We start from the raw sequence: 27,462 nt of genomic DNA, 5'->3' as shown, positions 1-27,462 counted from the left end.
CGCGCAGTCATGCAGGCGTGGAGCCACTACACGCACGTTGTCGTGCGAACCGCCTTGCTGCCCAAAGATGGGAAACACGGCAACGCAGGGCATTTAGTTTACGAGTATATTGGAATACCATATCCCTAGCGAAAATGTGAAGGCCAACGTTGCAGCGACATTTTAATGCGGAGCATGGTATGGTGAATCTGTTGAAAAATTCTTTGTGAATCCAGAAAACAATTCTAATAATAAGAAGGCTACAATGAGCAGGCTGCGGCAATTTCGTACGCAATTCATAACTGCTATCCGAAGTACAGTGGAAAACAACGGATTGTGCGCGATAACAATCGATGGCACAGCACAAAAAATTCTACAAGCCCATCCAGTTATGCCGTTCCCTGTAATTTATTCGTACGAAAAGGCGTTAAGGCTAATCCAGAAACGGCTAAGCCGTTTATGAAAGGTGAATAGCAAGCAATATTCGACACCCTGGTAGACAACCAACCAGTCAGGATGGAAGGTGGCTAAAGGGGTCCCAAATTGAGAATATTCCCCTCATGCAGTAATTACGCATGCACGTGTAGCCGTCCCCCTCCAGTGCCCATGACGGCGCTAACGCCTTTGTTAAGCCGTGCCTAGCATCGCGCAAAAAAATTATGCTCAGCCATTCTGAACGAGAACTGCTGAATTACATTGTATGTTTCAGCGTTATGCGACGGCAGACGTGGTGTGGAATGTATATTTTTGGCAATGTAAATTTGTGCATTTCTGTCCTCGCACTCCTAACGTATATAAAGAAATAACTCTATTGAGCGTGCGACATCACAAGTACCCTGAACACACATCAATACGACGCATAACACATTCTGCTCTGCGCAGCCCGCCGTATAATGCTACACATATCTTGGACAGTTCCTGTGCAGCAAGGTTCATCCTATTTTTTTTGTTAGCAGGCTGGGCACGGCCGCTTAAGTGAAGGGGTTTATATAACATGTGTGGGATCATTACTCCAACGCAGTGTATTAAACGAATTCCACCTTACGGGGCTGTGCTAAAACGCATATCTATTTTTTGATTTTGTTTATTTATTTATTTATTTATTTATTTATTTATTTATTTATTTATTTATTTATTTATTTATTTATTTATTTATTTATTTATTTATTTGTAGATGCCAGTCGTGTTGTGACTTTTACTTATGAGTGTACGCGTGGTGCTAACCATGCTCAAGGAACCATTCCGGCATGCACTCATCCAAATCTTGAAATAACGACAGCGCAGAACCTCTGAACCTCGCTGCATACGAGCAGCGGCGGCCAAGTAGTGAAAAAAGGAGCGTCTAGAGCATGCCCTGCAGGCGAGCACACCTCTAAAACACTTGAAATTGAAACGCCGTGGCTTGAAGCAGCCTCTTCCACAGAGTCAACGACGGTCTCATGCATGTGTTGCGATTTGGCGATAAATCAATTCACTTCCTCAAAAACGTACATGTGAAGCCGATATTTTAGTGCGAGTCAGTTCGAGCACCCTGAACGTCCGTGTGTAGGGTTATTTATCATACCGGAAAGCAAAAATCATTATTTTACAGGTTTTACTCAATAGTGCAAAGCTTTTAAAAACATATGTGCCATCAGCTAGAATATTTTGAACAGTTTATCGATACACATAATCCGCCTAAATAATGGAAGACAGGGAGCTTGGGAACGTTGGTTATGGAGTTTCTACAACGTAAATCCAGCAAAAAGTTCTTCCCTGCCAACAATCGACCGATTTTACTCCATAACACCTGTTGTAAACTACTTGAAGACGTATTAACGTGACTTGAACACCAGATCACACGAGTTGGATGTGCTCGCCAGGAACCCGAAAAAACCTGTTGTATGAACCTGCGCATTCCAAGGCGGTAAAAGTGGCTACTGGTATATTTTATTTGAAGGAAGCCTTGGACAAGTAATGTGTTCAGCTGGTACATGAAAGCCTGAACAATCAAGTTGATAGGTTGTTCAAAGCTTCTATCACTATTTCAGTCCCGGTTGCTGTGGCGGAGAAACTCTCGAGGAGATTGAAGGTTAGATAACCCCGGTAAGGTCGCGGCAGTGAAAACAGATGACACCGGTCGCGTATATTGATACACCGTCTCATAACCGGAAGAATGTAGCCAATCGCTACGGTATATCAGTGGTATTTTCCGGCCGGCGCAAGTTGGCCTCGCTCTGCCCCTGGATCGCCCACTCAGAAAGGATCGTGCGAGACTGCGCTAAGCGTCACACCACTCATTTCGTCGGGTGCTCGGCTGGGGCTGTATACGAAATCGCCATGACACGTGGCAAGGTTTATACCGGCTATAAGGGCGATGCATAAGTGAACGACGAAGTGAGCTGCAGCTTTCAAGAAAGAGCGGGAAAGGGTCAAATTTGTCCTTGCTAACCTAGCCGTGTATCACTTGTATCACGCCATATTACGTGATTATCGCGACTAGCTTTTCGCTACAAGGGATGATAGGTGCCGGCCTTTGTTGGCAAGAACAAAAACTTCCACATGCAGTCGCAAGTTGCATGAGGCCTTCTTTATAAGGAACAAAGATGATTGTGTCACTGATACCTGATCAGGTTGTATCAGATTGAAATCAAGTTTCTAGCACGCTCGCAGGCTAAGAATTTGCAGACATGAAGATATAATTATACGCGCTCTTCGGAATCAACCCTGTCGCGAGTGCGCCGGTCCTAGTGCTCGTCTTGTCCATGTTTATCTTTTTCGTAGCCCCTCACTTAACGATGTACGACTGTTTCATCCAACAGCAGGCACTATTTAATTTACGCTTCATTTAGGAAATGCCTCTAATCAAACAGTATCCCTACAGTGTCTTTTCTTTAAATATAGATTCTTGATTACCGTTGTTTAGTCCTCTTTCAGTCGACAGCAGTCCATGCTGAAGAATCAGAACGTATCACTAGCTTACATAAGCCCCGCGGGGCACGGGGTACTGCATATTGAGAAGAGCTCGCGTGATACTGACGTTGTTAAAGTAATTCTACGCGAATGCTTTGTAATCCCATTGCCTGTGTAGCAAACTAGTCCTAATGGGACACACGACACGGCATTTTTTTCGCAGTTCACGCACACCACGACACTGAAGCCGGACAACACATCCCCCCGGGGCTCACCGGCGAGGCGTGGGTAATGCCCTCTGCCCAGAGGAGCTGACTCGGCCGCCAGCTTTTTGATGGCCGTGTTCGCGCACGCGCCTGTCTTCTCCTGTGCCACCAATGTGCAAGGCCAGCCCGTTGGAGCTCACGAAAGCCACACTGGAGAGCGCACAGGCTTAAGTGGCTACGGCGCATGCGGAAGCGGGCGAGGGCGAAGCAGGGGATTATCGCCAAGAAGTGCCACCGGCGACGGCTGATTAACACTCCTTCGCCGATGGAACACCTCTGATACAGCACGCCGAGAATTCCACCATTCATCAGGAGTGTTTCGGCCACGGTGTCGCCAGTCCCCACGGTGCCGCAATTACAAGTGTATTTAGCGGCGAAACGTCCGGCGCGGGTCTAGCTCCCCTAGCTGTGGTGGCGGTATATGTACGCGTGATTTCTTGCGTCTATTTCCGGTAGCGACTACCGTTCGCGCCAATTTCTGATTTTAGCGTATTTACGTGCGCCCATGTATTTGGCCCGCTATATATTTATGGATGTATGCGTTATTATCTTCGTTAACATTTATCGTTTAAATTTCTGCGTAATATTTCATTCGTTTGAAAGAGTTCCGGAAGGTTTGGCAAAGAGCTCCGGAAGGTTTGCCTAAGCGTTTCAGAAGGTTTGCCAAAATTTTATTTCATCGAGCGACCTTCCAAACAACCATCAACCAAAGCCAGACATTGCCTCAAATGAACCTTGCTGTAGGTTTATTATATTCGATCGCGCAGCGCAGACAATTCGTACTAGGCTATTTCGTTGGTTTCTTCATATTGCGATGATTGTTAGCGTCTGCTTTAAACTGTAGCGTAAGTGCCCGTCTATATTTATTTTGTCCTACATATATATATTACTCAATTTAGACGGTTATGCTAATATTCTTGAACATTTTATTTATGCTGTATATTTATTCCGAAGTGTCCTGGAAGGCTTGTTTGCTTGCCTGGGAGAACTTTTGTTTGTTTCCGACCTTCCAAACAAATGTCCACCAAAGCCAGACGATGTCTTGCAAAAAGCCTTCATGTGAGTCTATTGTACGCCAGTGAAACACGTCAACCTTGTATTGTTGAATTGAGTCACAATCTTGCGAACCGAGCTTATAGGGCGTTATTGTATGTGTACAAGAGCTGCGACGGTTTTGTGGGATAGTGTTTTATTGCACACAAGAAAATGCACTAAAGCGCAACTCTTATTACAATCGGCACAAAACATTGAAAGTTCATAAACTGCGAACAGATTTTTGTTGCATTAAGAGCCATATAGTACACATAGTCTCTTTGTTTACAAAGTGCGCAATTCAACCGCATGTGCTGGTAGTTTCACAAATAATGCTTTAGTATATCTGGTAAATAAATGACATACCAAAAGATACAGTGCGTTCGGTTGTCCTTTTATTTTGGGGCCCTATAGTATCAAACTATTCCAATATGTATTTATTTCAGTCGCCAGACATCAAATTTGCGTAACCGCCGACGCAAGCATCGGGCGGTCACCCGCAGCGCTGCCTGAACTGCTCAATCAAATGCTCTCGAAGATTATAGGAGGTCACTTGGCTTTGCTTTCGGAACGAATACAGGAGGAGGAAGTGAACTTTATTGCCCTAGAAAGAGTAATTCAGCGGTCGTGCCGGATGTCATGATCTTCTATTAGTTGATGATCTCCGGCCTGCATGGTTGGCGCCCCTATTCCAGGGCACCACTGAGCGTGGCTGCTCGTCGGGCATGATCCACCAGCCTCCGTTGGAGGCTAGGGTCGACGCTGGAGAGTGCGGAGCACTCGGATTTTCTATTTTGTGGAATGCCTTATTCGTATTGCACTCCCATGTGATGTGATAAAGTGTGGGTATTGCGCCACACCACGGGTATGTGTCCCTGTATTGACCTGAGAACATTTTGTATAGTGTATGTAAATTTGGGAAAGTTCCTGTCTGCAGCTTTCGCCAGTAAACTGCCTGTTCTTGAGTGAGTGTACTGTGAGGCGGGGGATATCTCATCCTCGTCCCTCTATGGTAATTTAGTATGTCAGAGTACGTTGGGATCACTGTCATGAAGTCCTCAGGATCTCTGTTTAGGTCCGCTCGGTTTGTATGCTCGCGAGCGATCCTATCTACCCTTTGGTTGCCCTCAATCTCAGTGTGCCCCGGTACCCAAAAGATGGTGTGTTTAATGCGTTTATTCTGTTGGCCAGCGCGGAGGAAGATTTGGAGCGCTTTTAGACCGATTCTGCCGTTAATGTAGTCTCGGCAGGCTTCCTTGGAGTCTGTTAGAATTATGAGGGATCTATTTGTGCGGTAGCCCTCCACAGCTGCTAGAGCAACAGCCATTTCCTCTCCCTCGGTTACCGTACAATCCCGTGCCGACGCGCAAGCGATTTCCCTATAGTCCGAGCCTATTACTGCCGCGACGACTCTTTGTTCTTTTTCCCTCCGTTCTCGAGGATATACCGCGGCGTCCGTGTATACCGTGTTCGCCTTGGTTGCTAGGTATTTTTCTACATACTTTGCCCTAGCGTTCCGCCTGGCTGTGTGTAAATCCGGGTCCATGTTTCTTGGCAGGGACCCTACCTTGATGGTACTGCGATACTCATCGGGTAGGTTTGCCGTTCTTTGTTCTTCCCTTTCAATTTCTTTATGCCCCAGTTTCCTTAGGAGCTCTCTGCCCGTGGTAGTCTGCTGGAGTCTGAGCAGCTGCGACCCTAATTGTGCTTCTTTGAGCTCCTCGAACGTGTTGTGGAGTCCGAGGGCCAGCAGCTTCTCTGTCGAGGTGTTGGCCGGCAGGTGAAGCGAATACAACATTGCCTACATTGAGTGGTATTTCGTATGTAACTAGCTGCCAGGAGGCGAAGAACACGCTGAAGGGGAGAGGGTTCCGATGGGGCCGAGCCAGCGCACTGAAAATAGAAAACCGGATGAAGAGAGTGATGCCGGGGCATACGATTGGTCCGCTTTCCCTACCTTTGGTGGCGGTGGCTTGTCTAAAATAAGGGCGGCGTGCCACGGAAGGCTAATAATATCGCTAAAACAAATCTTCAGCAACGAAGAGTTGGCAAAGCGAGGTCGTAAACGTGCCGAAAGTGCTCGAAAACATTACATGGCCACGGAAAAAGTTTCATTATAGGCAAATAAACCTATGGCCTCAGGCAGGTGCGAGTAGCCAGCGCCTGAACGATCGGCGGCAGTCATCTTTTATTCCTTTCGGGAAGGGGCAACCTGCGGCTATTCGGAATATAATTCAGCTTTGTTCAGCATAATAATGCATCTTTAACGCGTAGACGTCACTCTGACGCGGTGAATTTTCGCGGCTTCGTGACGTCGTGTGACAGGCAGCTGAAGTTGGTGCAGCCCGAAAACTTTTGACCAATAGCCGAGGGCTACTGGCGAAAAGGCGTCAAATCAGAAGTAAATATTTTTCTTTTGCTTGGTCAAATCATGCATAGTCAGTGTGTACACGTCATGTCATATCAGGAGCTATCGCAGTTTTCGTGACGTCGCGTGACAGACAAGTGAAGTCTGCTTGGTCCAAAAAAGTTTTTGACCAATCGCGGAGGGCTGATTGAAGATTTGGATTAGAAAAGTTTGGAATAGTTTTACGTTATAGCGCCCTTGGCCATTATTTGCTGACGCACGGCTGGTGGGAACTTTGTGTCACAAACTTGCCGACACACTGCGCCGCCTGCAAGCTGTGCCGAAAAGTAGAGTAAATGGGCGGATGCAACCGGAACTCAACCTAATGATCTAAAATTAAATGCTGGGGTTTCGCGTGACAAAACCAACTAGGCACGCCATAGATAATTTTGACCACCTGCGGTTCTTTAACGTGCACCTAAATCTAAGTACGCGGGTTTTTTGCATTTCGCCTCCATCGAAATGCAGCCGCCAGGGCCGGGGTTGGATCCCTCAACTTCGTGCTTAGCAGCGCAAAACCAAAGCCACTAAACAACAACGGCGGGCAGCGATGAACTAGGCGTGTGTCCCAATTCCGGCCAGAATCGGAGACAGCCTACGTGTATAGCTAAGGATGGAGCCGAGACAGCTTAGAAGTCGAGTAATGCAATGCGTTTCGAGCCGTTCGGTAGACACTTCTGCGACGTGAGGCCACCACGCGGCGACAAAGAAAATGTTTAGAAATGTATACAATTTTCTTGTGTATTTAAAATTTTTGCCACTCAGAAACTATGAAGAGCACAATATGACTTACATTAAAGGGCATTGGACAGCGTGTCTGCGTTTTCCTGTGGGCGGACGACAATCCCGTTGAGTTTCCAAGCACCCTGCTCAGCCGCCATATTGTTTGGACAGGAAAGTAGCCTGCAACCTTTTTGACTTGGATGCTGTGTTCGCCGACGCGTCTTCTTTGACGCCTCCATGAGAATTGGAAGGAGAATTAAGGTGACCGCTGTCCACTTAACCGTCTAGTTTGCCCCTGTATGGCTAGTAGTGGAGCACAGCCAAGGAGGAATGGCATGCACGGTGCTTTTTTACCTAAATATGGTAATGCCCCCACACCGACCCTTTCCGATAGTTGATAGGAGCTTCATGCTCGATAGGAAACAAGAACAACGGTAATGTGACGTGTATGCACAGGGAAGTAAGATAGATGCAACTGATGCTGGCATCATATGCGATGAGATGAGAGTTGGCATATTCTCTTCACATTTTGGCTGGTCTTTGTAGCTTCGACTGCCAGATTTGACACCTATTTTTCATGCCGCATAATTGGCTAACAGTTTAGCCTTGCAGAAGTTACCAAAATATCTGCCAGCATCCACTGTTTTACGATTTGCTTTTGTTGTACTCGGCGCTTACTGGGAGAACAAGCTCGATTATATTGCTGACATATCATTGTTTAGTCCACCATTAAAACTAATTTCCGTACCCGGTCACTGTGTATTATATTTCACTGAAATGCCGTACTCTATTGCCAGACCCTCCGGAGTTTGCGCTTTGCTGATTACGGCTTACATTGCCTAAGCTAAACGCAAATTTCTGCCTTAATAAAACGTCTACAAAACACCTTATCGAATTCAGAAATCCTGCGACTGCAGTTTCCCTAGAATTCTCGATCCTGTCCAACACGCCATAATGAGGTTGAATTTACGGAGGTTGTGATGCCACATTCCGCAATTATTATTATTATTATTATTATTATTATTATTATTATTATTATTATTATTATTATTATTATTATTATTATTATTAAGCTGTTCTGATATAGTCCCTTCTCTGTCACATCTGTAACAAACAAGGGACTACGTATCCTTCCTGCCTTCTAGCCCTGTCATCTATTCTCACTGAAAGGCTTCTCGAGTCTCTAGCCCTCGCCACAGTGCCGAGCGCTTTGATCCTGATCAGTGATTCTCAGGTGGCGACCCGCGGCTTAGTGCGCGGCCGCGTCTCGCGGGAAGCGGCCCCCATCCTCCAAAAGTGTGACGACGGCAGCTCGACATCGCCCTCGCAACACCAAAATTATACGGTCTTCCTCCTCTGGACCCCGGCACACACCGACGTACCGCTCGTGGGCCACAAGGCGGCCCATGCCGTGGCTCGAAGTCTCACAGGCCGAGCCGCTGTAGATTATGTGGCCGCACCCGAGAGCGGGGCGTCGGATCTGCCAGGTCGGGACACTATACGACAAAAAACGCAGCAAGAACGAGAATCATAATGGGCGTGGGACGATAGCCTGACCACGTTCAGAGACCTGACCCAACATTAGAGACTCGAAAGACGCACATTCTCTTTACCGCACGATACATTAAACAGGAACGAGGCCGCAACCTTATGCTTAGTGTAAACACACACCTACCCTAGCCCGGCCCTCTTGCATCACTGTTACTCAGTAATATACCCGACTGAAGTTTTTAAAGCGTGCGGACACAGAGCAACGCTGCGACACAGTTCTCTGTGATTGTGCCGGCAACAACGGTACTAAAACCGCCACCGTTTGCGACGTGTCCATAACCGCGGCCGTTACCAGCGTGCATGAAGCCTCGAGCTCGCTTCTTCCCGACGCCGCCCCAAGTGCGCGGGCCGCCGGGGATCTTTTCCGTCGGGGTCGCCGCCGCTGGGAGGCGGCTTACAGAAGTTCATTGCTGGAAAACCAGCTCTAAGCCGTCTGGAAAGACGAAGATGCCGCCCGAGTGCAAGGAGTTCGAGCCGCCACTGGAGGCCACCACAGCCAAAACTGCCGGACCATTCTTGTTCTTGTTCCCTAGTGAAATGGCATCACCCACTCTGGGGGATCGACCATGAATTGGGCGGCAGAAGGTAAGAAGGGAAGAATACTTAAATAGAATTTTGTAATTTAGAAATGATATCAAATGGATACTAATCGTTATAAATTTTAAGGCTGTATTATTTTAGAGTTTGAATTTAATATATTTCTTTACATATTGAGGAAAGTAAAACAATGAGATTAGCATGGCAGTCTCTTTGTTTCACTTGCAAATTAAAATATGGCATCAAATACGTTCCTATTGCAGTTTCCTAGTGCCCACAACCCAAGAGACAGTATAACCGGGAGTGTAATGCACAGTCCAAGTGCCCAATCGCATCCAAGGCGGTGACGGCACATTATTTTTTAAGAAGTTTTTTTTTTTCTTCGAGTCTCTTTTTAACCAAATCGCCCAATCCGTCACATTGGGTGTGTGCCACTAACACCTAGGCTCTACATGTCTGCAACTCGGAGTATTGACTTCCCAACTTATCTTTTCTAGCCATATGCTTCGCGACAAATCCTCCTAAATAAAAAAATCTAATAGTTGGAAGGATTGTTGTTTTATACAGGACTACGCCACCATCTGGCGCGGTGGAAAAATACTGCTGAAACCATGCTGGTGGCACTCTAGATTGCGCAGAGCGACTGAGCATTGCGTCACTCGACTTAGAGCTCACGCCCTTCCAGTAATATAGACAAGAAAGCCCATTCACATAATGAAATTTGTACTTATGAAGTCCCGTCATTTCACAATACTGGCGAAACATTTAGGGCATGTTGTTTTCTAAGCCATGTGTCGTTGAGGAAGCTGCGGCCCGCTATGACTGACCCCTCGGACCGTGTAACTTCATGCATTGCCACGTGTGAAGCAGACTTTCGCCTTGACGCGTTACAAGAATGTAAGACAATGCCGAAGTTTTTGTTACCGCAGTGATTGCCACACGGCGTATTAATATGCTTAAATACGTGCAGGCCTACTTCGTGCAGAAACTTCGCAGCAATGCCGTTATTGTCCTCTTGGCTTCTCTGTTGAGGACATTAAAGATTGTTGAGATGTCAGTCGGTGGAACTGCGGTTGATAGACAATAACATGGGAGAAAAGGAAAGAGCCACCATGTCACCTTTTCACGGGCCCAACCCCTCTGACGCAGTCCTCCGCATGAAGTGCGGAGTCCACGTCGAAGTCACCTTAACCAGTTTGCACCCTAGCACGAATAATGTGTTTAAAGGTGAAACGTACAAAACGCTTCACTTTACGGCATCAAGTATCGGACAATGTAGAAGCTATAAGTCATCTTCGGAGACCCATTTCCCCCTTAATTTTTTAACCAGATGATTGTAGCAAGAATTCCAGGCTCACAGTATGAGGCTAGCATCCTGTATATGTATGCATGAAGGGCGTCAGGAGAATTTTGCGGCTGTTGGAATTGCGTATCAAGATTACTGGGTTTTGACCATTACGTGATGTCGTTAGCAAAGACCGGAATTTCGTCGTTCGTACGGTCTTCTCCGCGCCAACAGAATACAAGAATGTTGATCAACTAGATTGCAAAAACACTATTTGTGCAATCGGATGGTTCGACGTAAAATATTTCACCTAGCACCTCAACACAGAAATAAACATCGCCTACAGGAGCATAGTTAGTGTACCGTTTTAGTTAAATGAATCTATCGGCAATTTATCGGTAAAAACACAGCTATTTATTTCTGTCCCTTGTCACATTTCACTTTATTCGTTGTGCCTACTTTTCAGCAGATAAATATTGAAGCCGATTTTGTAGAAAGCTCGAAGACGCTCTATTGTGTTGCGTTCTTCTTCGCACTACTAGAAACAAACTGCGCTGAAAGTCTTCCGCACTTAATCGAATACAGCGTGCACGTTTCAATATTCTCGTTGCATAACTGTGCTACCGCTCTGTTATGCATTCTTGCGTTATCGCAGATAATTGTTTGATTTCTGGACCACATATGCTGTATTATTACTATATGACATTATTATATTACATTATTACATATATTAAAATATACAATAAAATATAGGGGTGATCTGAAGTCTCATCTAGAGAGCATCCGAAGGCCAATCGGCGCTTACTTTTTTTGCATTCTTATTGCATTTTTTAGGTACACGTTGCTTTAACATGATGATGATAATCCTAGAAATTAACACGTATCCGCTTTCGTTACCGAAAAGTGCGTCTTGTTCCAGGCGCCAACGTATAACGTTTGTTAACCGGTGAAAAGAGGACACTACGAAAAGAAACACGTGTCAATATACTACCAGGAGTGTGCTCTTTTATCGAAAGTGCGATCGTACGCAATTACTCTGCATGTCATCTGCCATGTTTCCTTCTTTTACTTTACCGAAACACCAGCCCTCTAACAGCATTTTCAGGGAAGAATATGGTGTATACCACAGAAAATTCCACGCTTTCAAAGCTGTTCATCGTCATGATTTTGTAGGCGTTCATGTTTGGTCGAAGGCGCTTCACGCGCAATTGAGAGGCAAATCGAAAAAGAGGAAGCAGGAGCTGGCCGCGTTCCACCGCGTGGCCACGCGAACGGGCTCGAACCCGAGACGCTCGAGAAACGAATGAGCGCGAGTCACGCTTCCACGCGCACTCGTTCGGAAGGCGCTCCGAGCGGGCCGAGGAGGCAACGTGGCAGGCCGCGACCATCTTCACAGCAGGCAGCCTCCACGGTGGCGTGCTGGCTTCCGCGGTTCCCGGTGGCAAACTATTGCAGGGTAACGCCGGGACATAGCTCAAAGCGGCGCCGTTCCGGTGCTGCTGCGCGCTGTCTCGCCGTTCCTACCCATACCAGGGAGGACAGGTCCTTCAGCGCTCGATCTGCGACCGGAAGGGGCTCTGGTTCATCGGAGACTTCGTCGGTGGCAGTTAGTGTGGGTCACTTCAATTTTCCAAACTAAATGAATTGAAAAAGACATAAAAGCGCATGGTGCACCGGGAAATAGCTCTAAATGCTTGTTTAGCTGTTTCTGGTAAAAATGCGTGGTCGTTCAGTTGCGGTGCAGTATGGCTTCTAGAGAAAAATAAATCGTAAACGTCAACTATCTATGGAGCGCGTAGTGCTATTTGTAGATTATCAAAAAGCTCGACAGAGGTTGCTGAGCAGATCGCGATATTTACATGACAGATTCATTAATTATTTTGTTGTAATGAAAGTTAGAACGAATGTTTCAATTGCGAAATTCAAACGGATTTGTAATAAACCAACGTTGGCTTAGCAGAAATCCTAAAAGAATGCTCCAATTTAGAGGTAACCCCCCTAAACTAAAGAAATTTCCTACAAAATATGTTAGCGCTACGAACTACTCCAGGCGCTCTTTTGGAAAAGTACGTATAAAGGCATTGCATTTAATACCAACACTTGAAGGTCGGATATCACAAAAATAGTGCTTGTCTTGCTACTTCTAAGAAAAGATAATTTAAATATTTTGTTGCTTTTGTTTAGCAGAAAGTGACATGTAATTACCTAAACAATAAAAAATTGATATATTAATTTGACACTTGGAGTCGCAATTGCTTATAAAGGCAATTTTCGCCTCTCCGACAAATATAGCTGGAAAGGTTGAGTGGTGCCTGTCATAAACGATTTCTAAAATATACTTTCCCACTAAAAAGAATGAAAAGGGTGTTACAATTGGCGGTGAACGTTAAGATTTATAATCAAGACTAAAGTGTATGGGCTTATGCTGCAAGGGATTATCATTTGAAAAAGGGGATACCGGCTAAACACAAAAGACGCGCACACAAGAAGGCGTTAGATGCGGACGGACGCACTTCTTTTTCTTCACAGCCTCGGCATGCAGGATAGCCTAGGGGCGCGTCTTCGACCAATGCAATTCATCGAAGCAATTCCACGTTGCGGAGGTGTAGAACTCTGTCCGCTTAATTGCACTCATAACATTACGTAGGTTAGTGCTCTCACTTGCTTCTTCCTCCACGCTACATACATTATGCTCTCGTCACCTTGCCCTCACCCTCAATGTCGTCAATGTCGCGCTGGGTTCCTGACAGACCTGCAGCTGGCAAGAATGTTTCCTCAATCAACTCAACATATCGCGTGTAAATAATGAGTTGCTTGATCCGTGAGTAAAAGGCGAAGACATATTTCTCCACTACTATACAATAGCCATAACGGGATTTTTTTCCATGAGCCAGCTATGACCCATCGGCATTCATCACATATGCAGGGCTGGTTAAAAATTGCACAGCCGATTCACGAGTTCGCAAGGTTGCTGCTGTAAGGCAAGATGCTTATTTTTGGATTTTTGCGATAAAGACCTGCCCTTTGCCCTTATTTGTGTAAAGACCAACAAGAATGGGGCTTATGCTATATCCATATTGTTATGATGGACACATCAAAGGTCGCACATGTCTGCACTGTCGTACTGTTTAACCATTAACATAAGCCTGTTTTTTTTCTTCATGGAGTAGCTTGCAGCAAATATGGTGCCAGGAAGCATTGGCAATACCAAATAACAAGGATGAATGTGCCTGCGATAGTACGTAATGATACCTGCACTCATTTCATAACATTTTCGCTCTCAACTGTTTAATGGCGTTTCTGCCAAGTGCATACTCAACGTAAAGATTTGATATGAGATGAATAAATTAAAAGTCAAGCGTCGGATTTATTGGAATTTCGTGCCTGGAAAAAGTTTTGTTGTTCACGGGACACTGCAAAACTTAATGCCTCTACTGAGAGTGAAATCTAAGTGTATGGAATTCAGTTGGGTAGGGTCAGAGAGCGAATGTCCACGCTAGCCCGCATTCCCCATATGGCACTGTTTCGTTATACACCATTAACACAGGCACGTGTTGAGCACGTGGTGTTTTTGGTCAACATACTAAAGCGAAACAAAACATTCTATTTTTTAGTTATTTCGTCCAGCACGTAACTGAAAACAGCAGCCCAAATGAATGCAAGGGCAATCACCATCCTCGTTTTCTTTTTTGCCTTTGTGTAGCCTTCAGTTACGAGCTGGACGTACTAAGGCAGAATCAACTCTAGCAGTGCTTCACCTTGCTTTTAAAGTTGCACTGGGAGCAACATTATGTAGTACGTCATCATTCCCTTCAAACAGTGCATATGTGGTGGCTTTAATATAAAAACAAAATAAATGGAACAAAATGGAGCGTGGACCTCTCACGAGGTCCACGCTCCTTCACTCCCCCCCGCACTTAGAAACCTGTCTGCTAATCTCTTCAGTTCACTGGCGTTGCACTACGTGAAAATGAGGGCGAGACCTCCCTGGGAAAAGCGCGATGTCAAGAGGGCACGCATGTCTGCTCACGACTGCGTAGTTGCCAGTTCCCCAAGCGCACATTTGAAAGGCAATTAAAGGACGGCACACCCTATAAACCACCCCCACAGAGTCTGAATCAAACTGGCAAGCAAACGTTTCATTTTATTTTGTCCACACGATGCCCTCGGTGACTCATGCGTAATGAACGAATATACAAGAGCTAGTAAGATACTTTGCACTTTTTTCTTGCGTAGTTACCACTTTCTTCGTGGGAAACATGGATGACGCATTTATCTGTGGGAAATGTTTACCACTCCTTCGGTAAAATAACATGCTCTCTGGACTTGACGGTGTGGGGACATCCCTTCTTCGGTGTTTGCTACACTGGATAATTTACACTTCGTTAAGTAAGGGGCTACATACGGGATACACACACGGCACTGAGGTTCATAAGCCTTGGTGACTCGCGGTTCCTTATGAAAAAGTAGTGTGCTCTTATTGTGTGCTATTTGGACGATGAGTTAGTTCTCAAGGTTTCTTTAGATACTTAAAAGAGTATCTAGTTTTCAAATAACGACGCTTTTTGACGCACACGGACTATGTCCAAGACACTTCAGCGATCTTAAAGCTGCACGATCTTTAACCTGCGCCTACAAAATACACTACCAGAATAAAATTCAGTAGTTAGATAAAAACCTGACCAGATCACACATCCTGCATCCACTCGCAACGAGCCCGCAAAGACCTGTTCTACGCATACCCGCACTCCAAGAAGTTAACAGCCCATTGGTATGTTCTGTGTGAAGGCAGTCTTGGACAGGTCATGTGTTTACCTGGTACATGACCGCCTGAACAATCATGTTCAGGCGGTCATGTACAAAACTATATAGATCTTTGTTGTCCTTTATAAGGCTATTATTTTTATTTATAAATACTGCAATTATATACAAGAATATACAATATCGTTCTTAAGGTTACAGTAAACATTGAAACACAGAAGACGCTCAAATAGACTCTATTGTGCACCGTTCTCTATCGCACAATAAATTATACGAAAGAAACTGCGCTGCTAATGTTAACCTATTTGAACGGTCAAATACAGCGTTCATTCTGCATTATCCTCAATTACATATTCGTGTTACCCGTACGTTAAGCGTCATTACGCTGTAGTGCATTTTGATTACTTTTTGCGCTAAATATCCATTAATACATTCGGTGTCTATTACTTTGCAAGATGCAATAAATTTGCCACTCATATTGAGATCTCGCCCAGAGCGAATCGCTACGCTCATCTGGGCTTTCGGCATTCGCATTCGCATTGCGGTATTTCAGGTATACATTGCTTTAATATGATGATGATGATCCTAGAAAATGACACGTGCCTTGAACCGTAGATTGGCTAAAAAGCAGGTGGTACAAGAATCACAAAGGACTCGGTCTAAATGCATCAATCGCCTCAGCTCTTTGTGCTCGCGAAAAGTAATCACGCAAGCCACGAAACTATTGGTTGGATGGACTTGTGCCCAAAAAAAGTTCACCCACGATTACGTTACTCCGTGACGCTAAATTTAAGCGCACTTCCTTACGTGTTTTCATTACTTGATCTATTGTCGCGAATAAGGTTCAGCGACAACATAGGCAACAGATAGAAGCAGCGATAACATTCGAGAAACTTCCGTCACAGAAAGGTGCGACCTGCGTGGACTAACAACGTTTACCCTTATCGGGTAATCAAAAAGCATTAACAAAAAGATAAGCATGTATACGCCTCACTATCTAACCAACACTGCGATCATCCCTAAAAATAATATCTTACAGAATTACTAAGCAAGTCCTCCTTCATGTATCCCCCTTTATTTTATCCGAGCACCAGCCCCGTAAAAATGCTCACACGAAAGAACAGGGTATATAGCACCAAAAACCACTTCCGGTTGGGTTTAGCGTTAAGATTTTTATGTATTCATGTTTTCTTGGAAACGCTGCACGCGCACCTGAGACTTGAACAGGAATGGAAGCAGCAGTTGGCAGCCTTCACTCGATTCATAGAGATTTCACTGAATGAATAACAACATGGACAGCATTTCAGCACCTAAAATTTCCGTGGAAAATACAGTGGTGTCTGTCAAGACATTCGGAAGCAGTGATCACCAGATTATCAGTCTGATCACCGTAAGTGGTGAGCAGACCAGTAGATTACTAGTAGTAATCACCAGTCTCTTGACGTCCGCAGCTTCGCCGAGCTGGGGGAGCGAGAGGTGAGAAAGAGAGAGCGTGAAGGCCGAGTAGAAAAATAGGATCGCGCAGCATAACGACGCGGCGGAAGGTTGGTCCATCCAAATTGGGGAGAAGGCGCGGTGCGCACGTGAAGCAAGGAACGCGGCCCCGATGCATGCCCTCTCCTGTGGCGCGCGAGGCAGGGGGGTCAGGCGAGGGAGCATCGCCTCCTCGCCTGACCCCCCTGCCTCGCGCGCTGGTCGCTGCTAGGGTGCTTCGATGTCGTCCTCGCCCGCTGCTCCGTACAGACTGAAGACAACTGCGGCGTCTTGTACGGCCTTGGCCACGCGAATCGCGCACGCCGTAGTAGACGCCTTTGGCGGGCGCCGTAGGGACGCGTTGCCGGCGCTCGCGTGTCTTGTGTGCGGTTTGGCACTGCTTTACTGGCCTTACCCAAGCTTCGCTGGTTTATGGTGCTTGCAATTACATTGCCACACAAATTCTTGTTATGGCGCCGATATAAATTGTTAAGGAAACGACTTCTAGAAATTCCGCTTCGCGAATTAGGGTTAATCTTATCATCAGAAAGAACACTATCTTTCGGCACATAAAATATAGGTTTCAGCCACACGGACGTGGTTGATGCCGTTTGCTTCTGCATAAAATCAACTAAACGAATAAATTTGCAATGTTTCAATTTTTGTTTGTTTTCACATGCTTCCTTTCTTGTTTTAATCAGTTATATAATGCTTCGGAAAGGCGATATAAGCATGCGTGGCCATGATACGCGACAAACTGCCTTACAATATATAGGCTCGGAGCAGGAGCTATAGCGCTTGAAAGTAACCGCTGGCTTGACGAACCAACCGACTGAGCTACCTTTCCGGGCAACATTGAAGGATCACGAGTTCAAATCACATGTTATGTTCCTTTTTTTTTAAAGGTATTTTCCTTCCTTTTATCACTGTACGGAAACCCTCCTAAAAAAAAAAATTATATATCCTCAATTATGTGTGGCCACACATGTGCAGGTCATAAATACCAGGTTCTCTAGCCGAGTGCCATCCATGCGGTATAACCGAGCTCAGATTGGTCCACCTTGACTGATCAAATAGGGCGCCACTGTAGGTTAAATGAGGCGTACAACTCCTGCGGGACCCGCCGTGGTTGCTCAGTGGTCATGGTGTTAGACTGCTGAGCACGAGGTCGCGGGATCGGACCCCGGCCACGGCGGCCGCATTTCGATGGGGGCGAAATGCGAAAACACCCGTGTACTTAGAATTAGGTGCACGTTAAAGAACCCCAGGTGGTCGAAATTTTCGGAGTCCTCCACTACGGCGTGCATAATCAGAAAGTGGTTTTTGTCACGCAAAACACCATAATTCAAATTTTAATTCAACTCCTGCGGGGACGGTAGAGTATCCGTCTCCAGTGCAAGAGGACCGTGATTCAAATCCCGGTGCCGCGCAATTCTCCTCCGGGAAAAAAAAAACCGTGTGTTGAGAAATTGCACAAACAGGCCTGGAGTGCGGCCTGATCCCGGTGACCAGAACCGGTAACGCACTCTCTCACCAGAGCAGGATTGGCCACCCTGGTGCAGTACTTGGCCACAACCTCCTATATGAATACAACAATCAAACCGCGGCCCTCAGTCCCCAGCAGCCGCGAAGCAACTGACCACGGCGGCGGTCAGATCTGTAACGCTGCAGAGGGTGCTAAGAATACCTGGCTCCGGACAGGCCGCCATTGGAATCTGAACCTGGCAACGTTTAACGTTAGAACGCTATCTAGTGAGGCGAGTCTAGCAGTATTATTGGAGGAATTAGAGGGTAGTAAATGGGATATAATAGGGCTCAGTGAGGTTAGGAGGACAAAAGAAGCATATACAGTGCTAAAGAGCGGGCATGTACTGTGTTACCGGGGCTTAGCGGAGAGACGAGAAATAGGAGTCGGATTCCTGATTAATAAGGAAATAGCTGGTAACATACAGGAATTCTATAGCATTAACGAGAGGGTGGCAGGTCTTGTTGTGAAACTTAATAAGAGGTACAAATTGAAGGTGGTACAAGTCTATGCCCCTACATGCAGTCATGATGACCAGGAAGTCGAAAGCTTTTATGAAGACGTGGAATCGGCGATGGGTAAAGTCAAAACAAAATACACTATACTGATGGGCGACTTCAATGCCAGGGTAGGCAAGAAGCAGGCTGGAGACAAGTCAGTGGGGGAATATGGCATAGGCTCTAGGAATAGCAGAGGAGAATTATTAGTAGAGTTTGGAGAACAGAATAATATGCGGATAATGAACACCTTTTTCCGCAAGCGGGTTAGTCGAAAGTGGACGTGGAGGAGCCCGAATGGTGAGACTAGAAATGAAATCGACTTCATACTCTGCGCGAACCCTGGCATCATACAAGATGTAGACGTATTCGGCAAGGTACGCTGCAGTGACCATAGGATGGTAAGAACTCGAATTAGCCTAGACTTGAGGAGGGAACGGAAGAAACTGGTACACAAGAAGCCAATCAATGAATTAGCGGTAAGAGGGAAACTAGAGGAATTCCGGATCAAGCTACAGAACAGGTATTCGGCTTTAACTCAGGAAGAGGACCTTAGTGTTGAAGCAATGAACGACTATCTCATGGGAACCATTAAGGAGTGCGCAATAGAAGTCGGTGGTAACTCCGTTAGACAGGAAACCAGTAAGCTATCGCAGGCGACGAAAGATCTGATCAAGAAACGCCAATGTATGAAAGCCTCTAACCCTACAGCTAGAATAGAACTGGCAGGACTTTCTAAGTTAATCAACAAGCGTAAGACAGCGGACATCAGGAACTATAATATGGATAGAATTGAACAGGCTCTCAGGAACGGAGGAAGCCTAAAAACAGTGAAGAAGAAACTAGGAATACGCAAGAATCAGATGTGTGCGTTAAGAGACAAAGCCGGCAATATCGTTACTAATATGGATGAGATAGTTCTAGTGGCTGAGGAGTTCTATAGAGATTTATACAGTACCAGTGGCACCCACGACGACAATGGAAGAGAAAATAGTCTAGTGGAATTCGAAATCCCGAAGGTAACGCCGGAAGAAGTAAAGAAAGCCTTAGGAGATATGCAAAGGGGGAAGGCAGCTGGGGAGGATCAGGTAACAGCAGATTTGTTGAAGGATGGTGGACAGATTGTTCTAGAGAAACTGGCCACCCTGTATACGCAATGCCTCATGACCTCGAGCGTACCGGGATCTTGGAAGAACGCTAACATAATCCTAATCCATAAGAAAGGGGACGCCAAAGACTTGAAAAATTATAGACCGATCAGCTTACTATAGACCGATCAGCTTAGGAATGGACGAAGCCTAAAAGCAGTGAAGAAGAAACTAGGAATTGGCAAGCATCAGATGTATGCGTTAAGAGACAAAAGCGGCAATAGCATTACTAATATGGATGAGATAGTTCAAGTGGCTGAGGAGTTCTATAGAGATATATAAAGTACCAGTGGTACCCACGACGATAATTGTAGAGAGCATAGTCTAGAGGAATTTGAAATTCCACTAGTAACGCCGCAAGAAGTAAAGGAAGCTTTGGGAGCTATGCAAAGGGGGAGGCAGCTGGGGAGGATCAGGTAACAGCAGATTTGCTGAAGGATGGTGGGCAGATTGTTCTAGAGAGACTGGCCACCCTGTATACGCAATGCCTCTTGACTTGGAGCGTACCGGAATCTAGGAAAAACGCTAACATAATCCTAATCCATAAGAAAGGGGACGCCAGAGACTTGAAAAATTATAGACCGATCTTGCTTACTGTCCGTTGCCTACAAAGTATTTACTAAGGTAATTGCAAATAGAATCAGGAACACCTTAGACTTCCGTCAACCAAAGGACCAGGCAGGATTCCGTAAAGGCTACTCAACAATAAACCATGTACACACTATCAATCGTGATAGAAAAATGCGCGGAATATAACCAACCTTTATATATAGCTTTCATTGATTACGAGAAAGCGTTTGATTCAGTCGAAACCTCACAGTCATGGAGGCATTGCGGAATCACGGTGTAGACGAGCCGTATGTAAAGATACTGGAAGATATCTATAGCGGCTCCACAGCCACCGTAGTCCTCCACAAAGAAAGCAACAAAATCGCAAGAAAGAAAGGCGTCAGGCAGGGAGATACGATCTTTCCAATTTTATTCACAGCGTGTTTTCTGGAGGTATTCAGAGGCCTGGATTGGGAAGAATTTGGGCTAAGAGTTAATGGAGAATACCTTAGTAACTTGTGATTCGCTGATGGTATTGCCTTGCTTAGTAACTCAGGGGATCAATTGCAATGCATGCTCACTGACCTGGAGAGGCAAAGCAGAAGGGTGGGTCTGAAAATTAATCTGCAGAAAACTAAAGTAATGTTTAACAGGCTCGGAAGAGAACAGCAGTTTACCATAGGTAGCGAAGCACTGGAAGGGGTAAGGGACTACATCTACTTAGGGCAGGTAGTGACCACGGATCCGGATCATGAGACTGAAATAACCAGAAGAATAAGAATGGGCTGGGGTGCGTTTGGCAGGCATTCTCAAATCATGAACAGCAGGTTGCCACTATCCCTCAAAAGGAAAGTGTATAACAGCTGTGTGTTACCAGTACTCACATATGGGGCAGAAACCTGGAGACTTACGAAAAGGGTTCTGCTGAAATTGAGGACGACGCAACGAGCTATGGAAAGAAGAATGATGGGTGTGACGTTAAGGGATAAGAAAAGAGCAGATTGGGTGAGGCAACAAACGCGGGTAAACGACATCTTAGTTGAAATCAAGAAAAAGAAATGGGCATGGGCCGGACATGTAATGAGGAGGGAAGATAACCGATGGTCACTAAGGGTTACGGACTGGATTCCAAGGGAAGGGATGCGTAGCAGGGGGCGGCAGAAAGTTAGGTGGGCGGATGACATTAAGACGTTTGCAGGGACAACATGGCCACAATTAGTACATGACCGGGGTAGTTGGAGAAGTATGGGAGAGGCCTTTGCCCTGCAGTGGGCGTAACTAGGCTGATGATGATGATGATGATGATAATGCTTCAAAAGAGTAAGTAAACGTCTCAACAAGCGATTCTTGGCCAATCCCCCAGTGTATGAGCCATAATATTAGGTCTTAATCATCATCATCCAGCGCGTTGCCACGCGCAAGTGCTCGAACAAGAGGGTCTCGAGCAGGGCATGAGCTCAAGTCACGTTTCCACGCGCAGTCGTTCGGACGGCGCTTTCTAGTTATGGACGACAGCAGAGGCAAGGCGGCTTTCCCGAGACCATCTTCCCAGTCCTCGACCATCCTGTCAGCAGGCAGCGTCAACGATGGTGTGCTGGCTTCCGTGGTTCTCGTTGGCAAGCTCCACTAAGGCGATGCCGCGACTTGGCCCGTGGCGGATCCAATCCTTTACTGCTCTCGGCTGTCTCGCCGTTTTTCCCTATACCTGAGAGGCAAGGTCCTGGATCAGAAGCAGCCGCCGTTCACCAGAGTTTCTTCGGTGACAGGTACTGTGGGCGAAATTTTATGTAAACAAAAACGGAGATATAGTGCCAACCGTACCGTTAGACTTGTACTTTACGCTGGATACCTGGCAAATCCGCTCTGTGGAATCGCGCAAGATAGATGCCAATTCTAGCAAGGGAAAAATTCTCATCCACGGAAATTGGAGCATTAAAATACAAAGGAAGCCCATTACGAGCTTATCGGAAAATTTTGAGGTGGAAGAAAATTTCTCTTCCTGGGATTGCTGTACGCAACTTCTTTCCCATCAAATTTCCTCCATCTTCAGTAGTTACGAGTCGTTAAAGATGTCCCACTTTCTATGGCCGTGAGAACTCGCATATACGACTTGACTGTCTTTGTTGTATCATTTGTACTATTGGCACATATTTGTGAAGCACTACTTGCTGTCGCGCGGTGTTTGTGTGGTCTTGTGATAGAAAGCAGCGAGCAATGCAACCAGCAACGCTTTTCAGATGATGAGAGTAGCTCTCGCGTCTGGCGGCGTGATCCTCGAATACTGTCGTTTTAGAGCAGCAGTATAAACGATGAAATCAAGATAATTGGCTACTTTTGGCTAATTAGCTAACGAACTGTTATGGCTTTTGATACATGACATTTGTCACTCTGAGGGAAGAAGCGATATTCGAGAAACAAGTGAAGAAACGAGTGAAGAATGGATATTCGCATCAGGTAATCTTAGAAGTATGCATATCTCACGCGATCTGAAAATCAGTGAGCTAGCAAGGCCAACGCATTGATACGGCAGATGCGCTGCATGTTGCACAGCCATCTGCACCCTGAATGGTGTTTTCTTATCGCACTGGTAACACCCTAACCGTTAGCGCCTTACAAAAATGTATAGAGGGCGGGAACGGAGCTCTAACTAGACGTGCCATGACAAAAAACTTAGCTGAGAACTATCTCATTCTGACCGCCTTGGCAACACAGAAACATCCTGCAAGTGAATTTCACATGGATAAATATGAAACTTCCTGTTCGCCCAAGGCTGTCAGAAGGATCACAGTTTTCAAGAACGTCCTTCGTCACCGTACGTCTAGTTCAAGCACCATTGTCGTTATTTGTAAATTTCCGCAAGGCCATAGCGGTCATTGGGCTACCAGTGCGACAAGAAAACACCCTTATGGGTGTTAACCTTTTTACCGTGTAGTTGAACTTTCAAGAGCAAGTGGAAGTTTTACCCAGCATGAAAGCGGTGTTCAATCGCACCACGTGAGTCGCTCGACCTTGTTGTAATGTTCCCATGCGTCACAGTACGATGGGAGACGCGCAGCGAATTTTAGCCATGAATGCGCCCCGCAATTTTTATATTCATGACCACCTAGGACTTATCCGCCGTCGTAATTTATGTGTAAATTGTTGATATGCGAGGCGAGCCTGACGTGACAAGGGTCTCAAAGCGCTAGCTTGCACGTGGATATCTGTAGCACTATTTGTTCCGCATTTTCACGCATGCGTTGACGGCCTGATGGATGCACCATCGGGCGTTTACGAAACCTCATAATTTCCTAGAGTTTGCGGTAGTGCGGCTTTTTGACGACGGTCTGCACTTGCACAGTTGTGAGCAGTCAAATTAACTCCACAGTGCAGGAACATAAGGAAGCATATCTTTCAAGTTTGTTTTCGCTAGCATACATCGTTCGCGTGTCATACGTGCGGCAACTCAAATAGATATCACAAGGATAGTTCACGACGCAGCTACCGAGAGGGGCCCTGCGTGTGTTATGACGTAGTGCAAATGAATAATCATCGCAGTCAATTGCCAATAGAAAAATTTCTAACGTTTCACTTCGTGAACGCGGATTACGAGCAAGCGTATCGGTGCCGTTCCTATGTAACTACGACTGCAATCATATGAACACTACATGCGTATTTCTACCGTCGTCGTCGCCTCGATGTTCTGTGTAAAGTCCAAGGCCATTAACAACGTCTCCTATTGTCGTATGCTGCATGTGTGAGCGTTCTGTATGGTGCGAGTGAAAGCGTTCGACGGTGAGCCGACAATCGCGGCTCAATCTGGAGTGCTAAAAATGGGAAAGCGAGGAGGCAGCGCGCTGTCATCGTTCGCGTGCGTGGTCCCTCGGGGAGTGGAGAGAGGGGGAGGGACATCGTTGTACTCCACTTGCAACTGCGAATTCTTCGGCCGCACGCGCATTATCGTGAAAGCGATTGGAAAAGTGTTGATTTACCGACTCCGCCGGCGGCTCATACAGCTGCATGGCGCTGTGTTCTCGCTGCTGAGTTTGCGTTGAAGCGATATACAGCACGAATGTCACTTAGCTCGCTGCTGCTGCCGCGCTTCCTCACGGCTGTATCAGTTTCCACGGGCACGTTCACCACAGGCCCCCGAATGTTCTATTGGCTGCCCTTGTCGAGCAGCCGCCGAATTCGCATAAGCGGTATCCGGTAGGGTATCCGCCGTTGTACAGTCAAGTTGCGCTTGGGTAAGTGAGGTGGCTTCGTCGGACGCACGTACACGTTGGAAGTGGAGAGATACCTGGATCTGACCTTTGCAGAGCGCTGTTTGACAGGTGTTGCAAACATACAAGGCTGTTACGTCTGCTTCAGGGAATTTGCTGCAGCCCGAGAGCCTATGCTTCGTAGACGAAAAGTATATCTCGCAGATGCCAGAGACGATCACACACACTATGCACATGTACCATACAAGTTATTGCTGAAATCCCTGTTAAACATTCTTGTGGCGCCCGCGTGAAGCCGGGTGCTGCGCTTCCTCCTCGTCGCGTAAGACACTGCGCTGGGCTTCCAAACGGGCTTGACGAAGTTGAACATTTTCTAAGCTTCGTACAGCCTCTTGCCTAGCACACCCGCATTGTTGCAAGCCTCCTAGCACGTTCCTTTGAGGTATCCTGGGCATGCCATCATGATCATCATCATCATCATCAACATCATCATCCTGGTTGCACCCACTGCAGGGCAAATGCCTCTCTTATACTTCTCCAACTACCCCGGTCATGTATTAATTGTGGCCATGTTGTCCTTGCAAACTTCCTAATCTCATCCACCCACCTCACTTTCTGCAGTCCCCTTCTACGCTTCCCTTCCCTCGGAATCCAGTTCGTAACCCTTAATGATCATCGGTTATCTTCCCTCCTCATTACATGTCCTGCCCATGCCCCATTTCTCTTTCTTGATTTCAACTAGGATGTCCTTAACTCGCGTTAACAACGCCTCCTAGTGTCGTATGCTGCATGTGTGAGCGTTCTGTATGGTGCGAGCCAAGTCCCCGATTATTGCCGCACTTGTTCAGATTGAGCCTAGTGGTTCGCCACGACTTCAGCGTGAGTCGGCTCGCGGTTGGCCTGCAGCCGCTTGCATTGGCGCTCCATCCATCTCGCTCGGCGCTCGGCCACTCGATCACGGCAGGAACCCGGTACCTCGAGAGCGGTCACAAAAACCGTAGCAACTGCCAGAGGAGTCAACCTAGGTCAACTCAGCATGCCTTCGCCTACCTTCCTCCTCCGCCACGCTTGGTGTTGTTTCTCCATCCCGTTTAAGTTCACCGTTACCTACACTTTCTTCTAGGAGGCTTTAACTTGCGACGCGCTCATCGCGCTACTGTGTACTTTCGCTGGCGCGCGATGCTCTTCAGTTCCAGACTGTTTCCTCCTTCGCGGCTTCCAACAAGCATTTGCCGATTTCAGTAGGTGGCCGGTTACGCTTGCGCGTAAAAGGCAATAAAGTCGCCTTATAAGATGTAAAACCTCACGCAGAGACTATTTACAAAGTATGTTTACACCGGATAGCTGCAGCGCTGGCCAGTTCAGCTGACAGCTCGGGAGCCAGAGAGCATTCGTCGTCTTCGTCGGGGCGCCTGCGTGCCTCGTCCAAAAGAAATGCGCAATATGCACGTATTATGTACAAAGCAACTTTTTTTATTTTCTGCTAATTTTCGTCGCAAGTAGACGTGATCATAGGGATGGCTGAGAGCGCGAAAACTGGGTGCGCGAAAACATGCTTAACTTTCTTGTGCGAAATTATTGTCCTCAGCTGATGTTCAGAATTATTATCTTTCAACTGCAGCTTCTGTTATTCCAGCCATAGCTTTAGCTCGTGGTCGTGCACAGCAAACTTTTTACCGTCTTAAAGATAACGTTTTTAGTTTTGAGAGAAGCCAAGACAGTCAATTTTGTTGCGGCCTTAAAGGTAATGTTTTCCGTCATGAGACAAGCGGCCACCTTTAGTGTCGCATAATTTTGGCATGCTGCTCGCCCATGACAACACTTAAAGAGTCACGCGAAAAGCCACTGACACGCATACTCAATGCCTTACAGCAACATTGGCTGGAGGCAGCCACCTGAAGCGCTTCTCCGCCATCGCGAAGCGCTTAGGGTTCTTGCACCATCAGCCACCCCGTGGATTCTCCGTTTACAAGGTTACAGGTAATCTGAATTTCTTCTCCTCACAATTGCATGATATGGATTGCCAGTAAGGGACAGGTTCCTTTGAGATATCCTAATAGTTATAACATACAGATTACCTTAGATAGAACATTTGCAGCATCATAGCTTTAGGCCATATTGCTAGGATGGAGCGCTGGCGCTTGAAGAGCGGTTGATTGCGGTATTCAGATGACGGGACTCTGGCATGTGGGTCGGACAGTATCAAGAAATTGACGCTATCTATTTAGCCATTACATTGATAAACTCCGCACCATGTCGCCAACTGGTGACCGTGCCGAGAAGCAGATGTGGACACCTGCGTGTTCAGAGAGGTGGTGCCTGAGGATTGGGTTTCCCCTATGTCCAATGCGAAGAACCACAGAGGGACGTGACTAGGACCACCTTGGCCTAGTAATAGTAATGGTGCTAACTAGTTGTGTCATTATACTGATGGTGCAATGGAGGAAGTGAAGAAAATTTTTGCTGGCCGGGCTGTAATGGTCGAGAAGCACACCTTACTGTCTAACTGCGGGCTTCAGGAGATGAAGAAGGAAAGGGGGTAATAAAAGTAACAAGAAGGATTGATAAATCAGGAAACCGTATGTCGTACACAAAAGCTCAAAAGAACAGCGTACTACAAAGACGTCCCAGCTAC

The 27,462-nt window shown here is 46.4% G+C and overlaps 1 protein-coding gene across 1 annotated transcript in view; it reads left to right on the top strand.

Moving 5' to 3' along the window:
- LOC142572927 (uncharacterized) overlaps positions 1–27,462 on the top strand; it is a 104,542-nt gene that overhangs the window by 46,479 nt on the left and 30,601 nt on the right. The window contains exons 4-5 of the transcript XR_012826169.1: positions 22,106–22,391; positions 26,700–26,807. The gene's annotated coding sequence lies outside the window, so the exon portion shown is untranslated. The remainder of the gene's footprint in view (positions 1–22,105; positions 22,392–26,699; positions 26,808–27,462) is intronic.

This window comes from Dermacentor variabilis, chromosome 2 (assembly GCF_050947875.1).
Source record: "Dermacentor variabilis isolate Ectoservices chromosome 2, ASM5094787v1, whole genome shotgun sequence".
Classification (NCBI taxonomy): domain Eukaryota; kingdom Metazoa; phylum Arthropoda; class Arachnida; order Ixodida; family Ixodidae; genus Dermacentor; species Dermacentor variabilis.
Note: the sequence above shows the minus strand (reverse complement) of the source record. Positions and strands in the feature narration are given on the sequence as shown.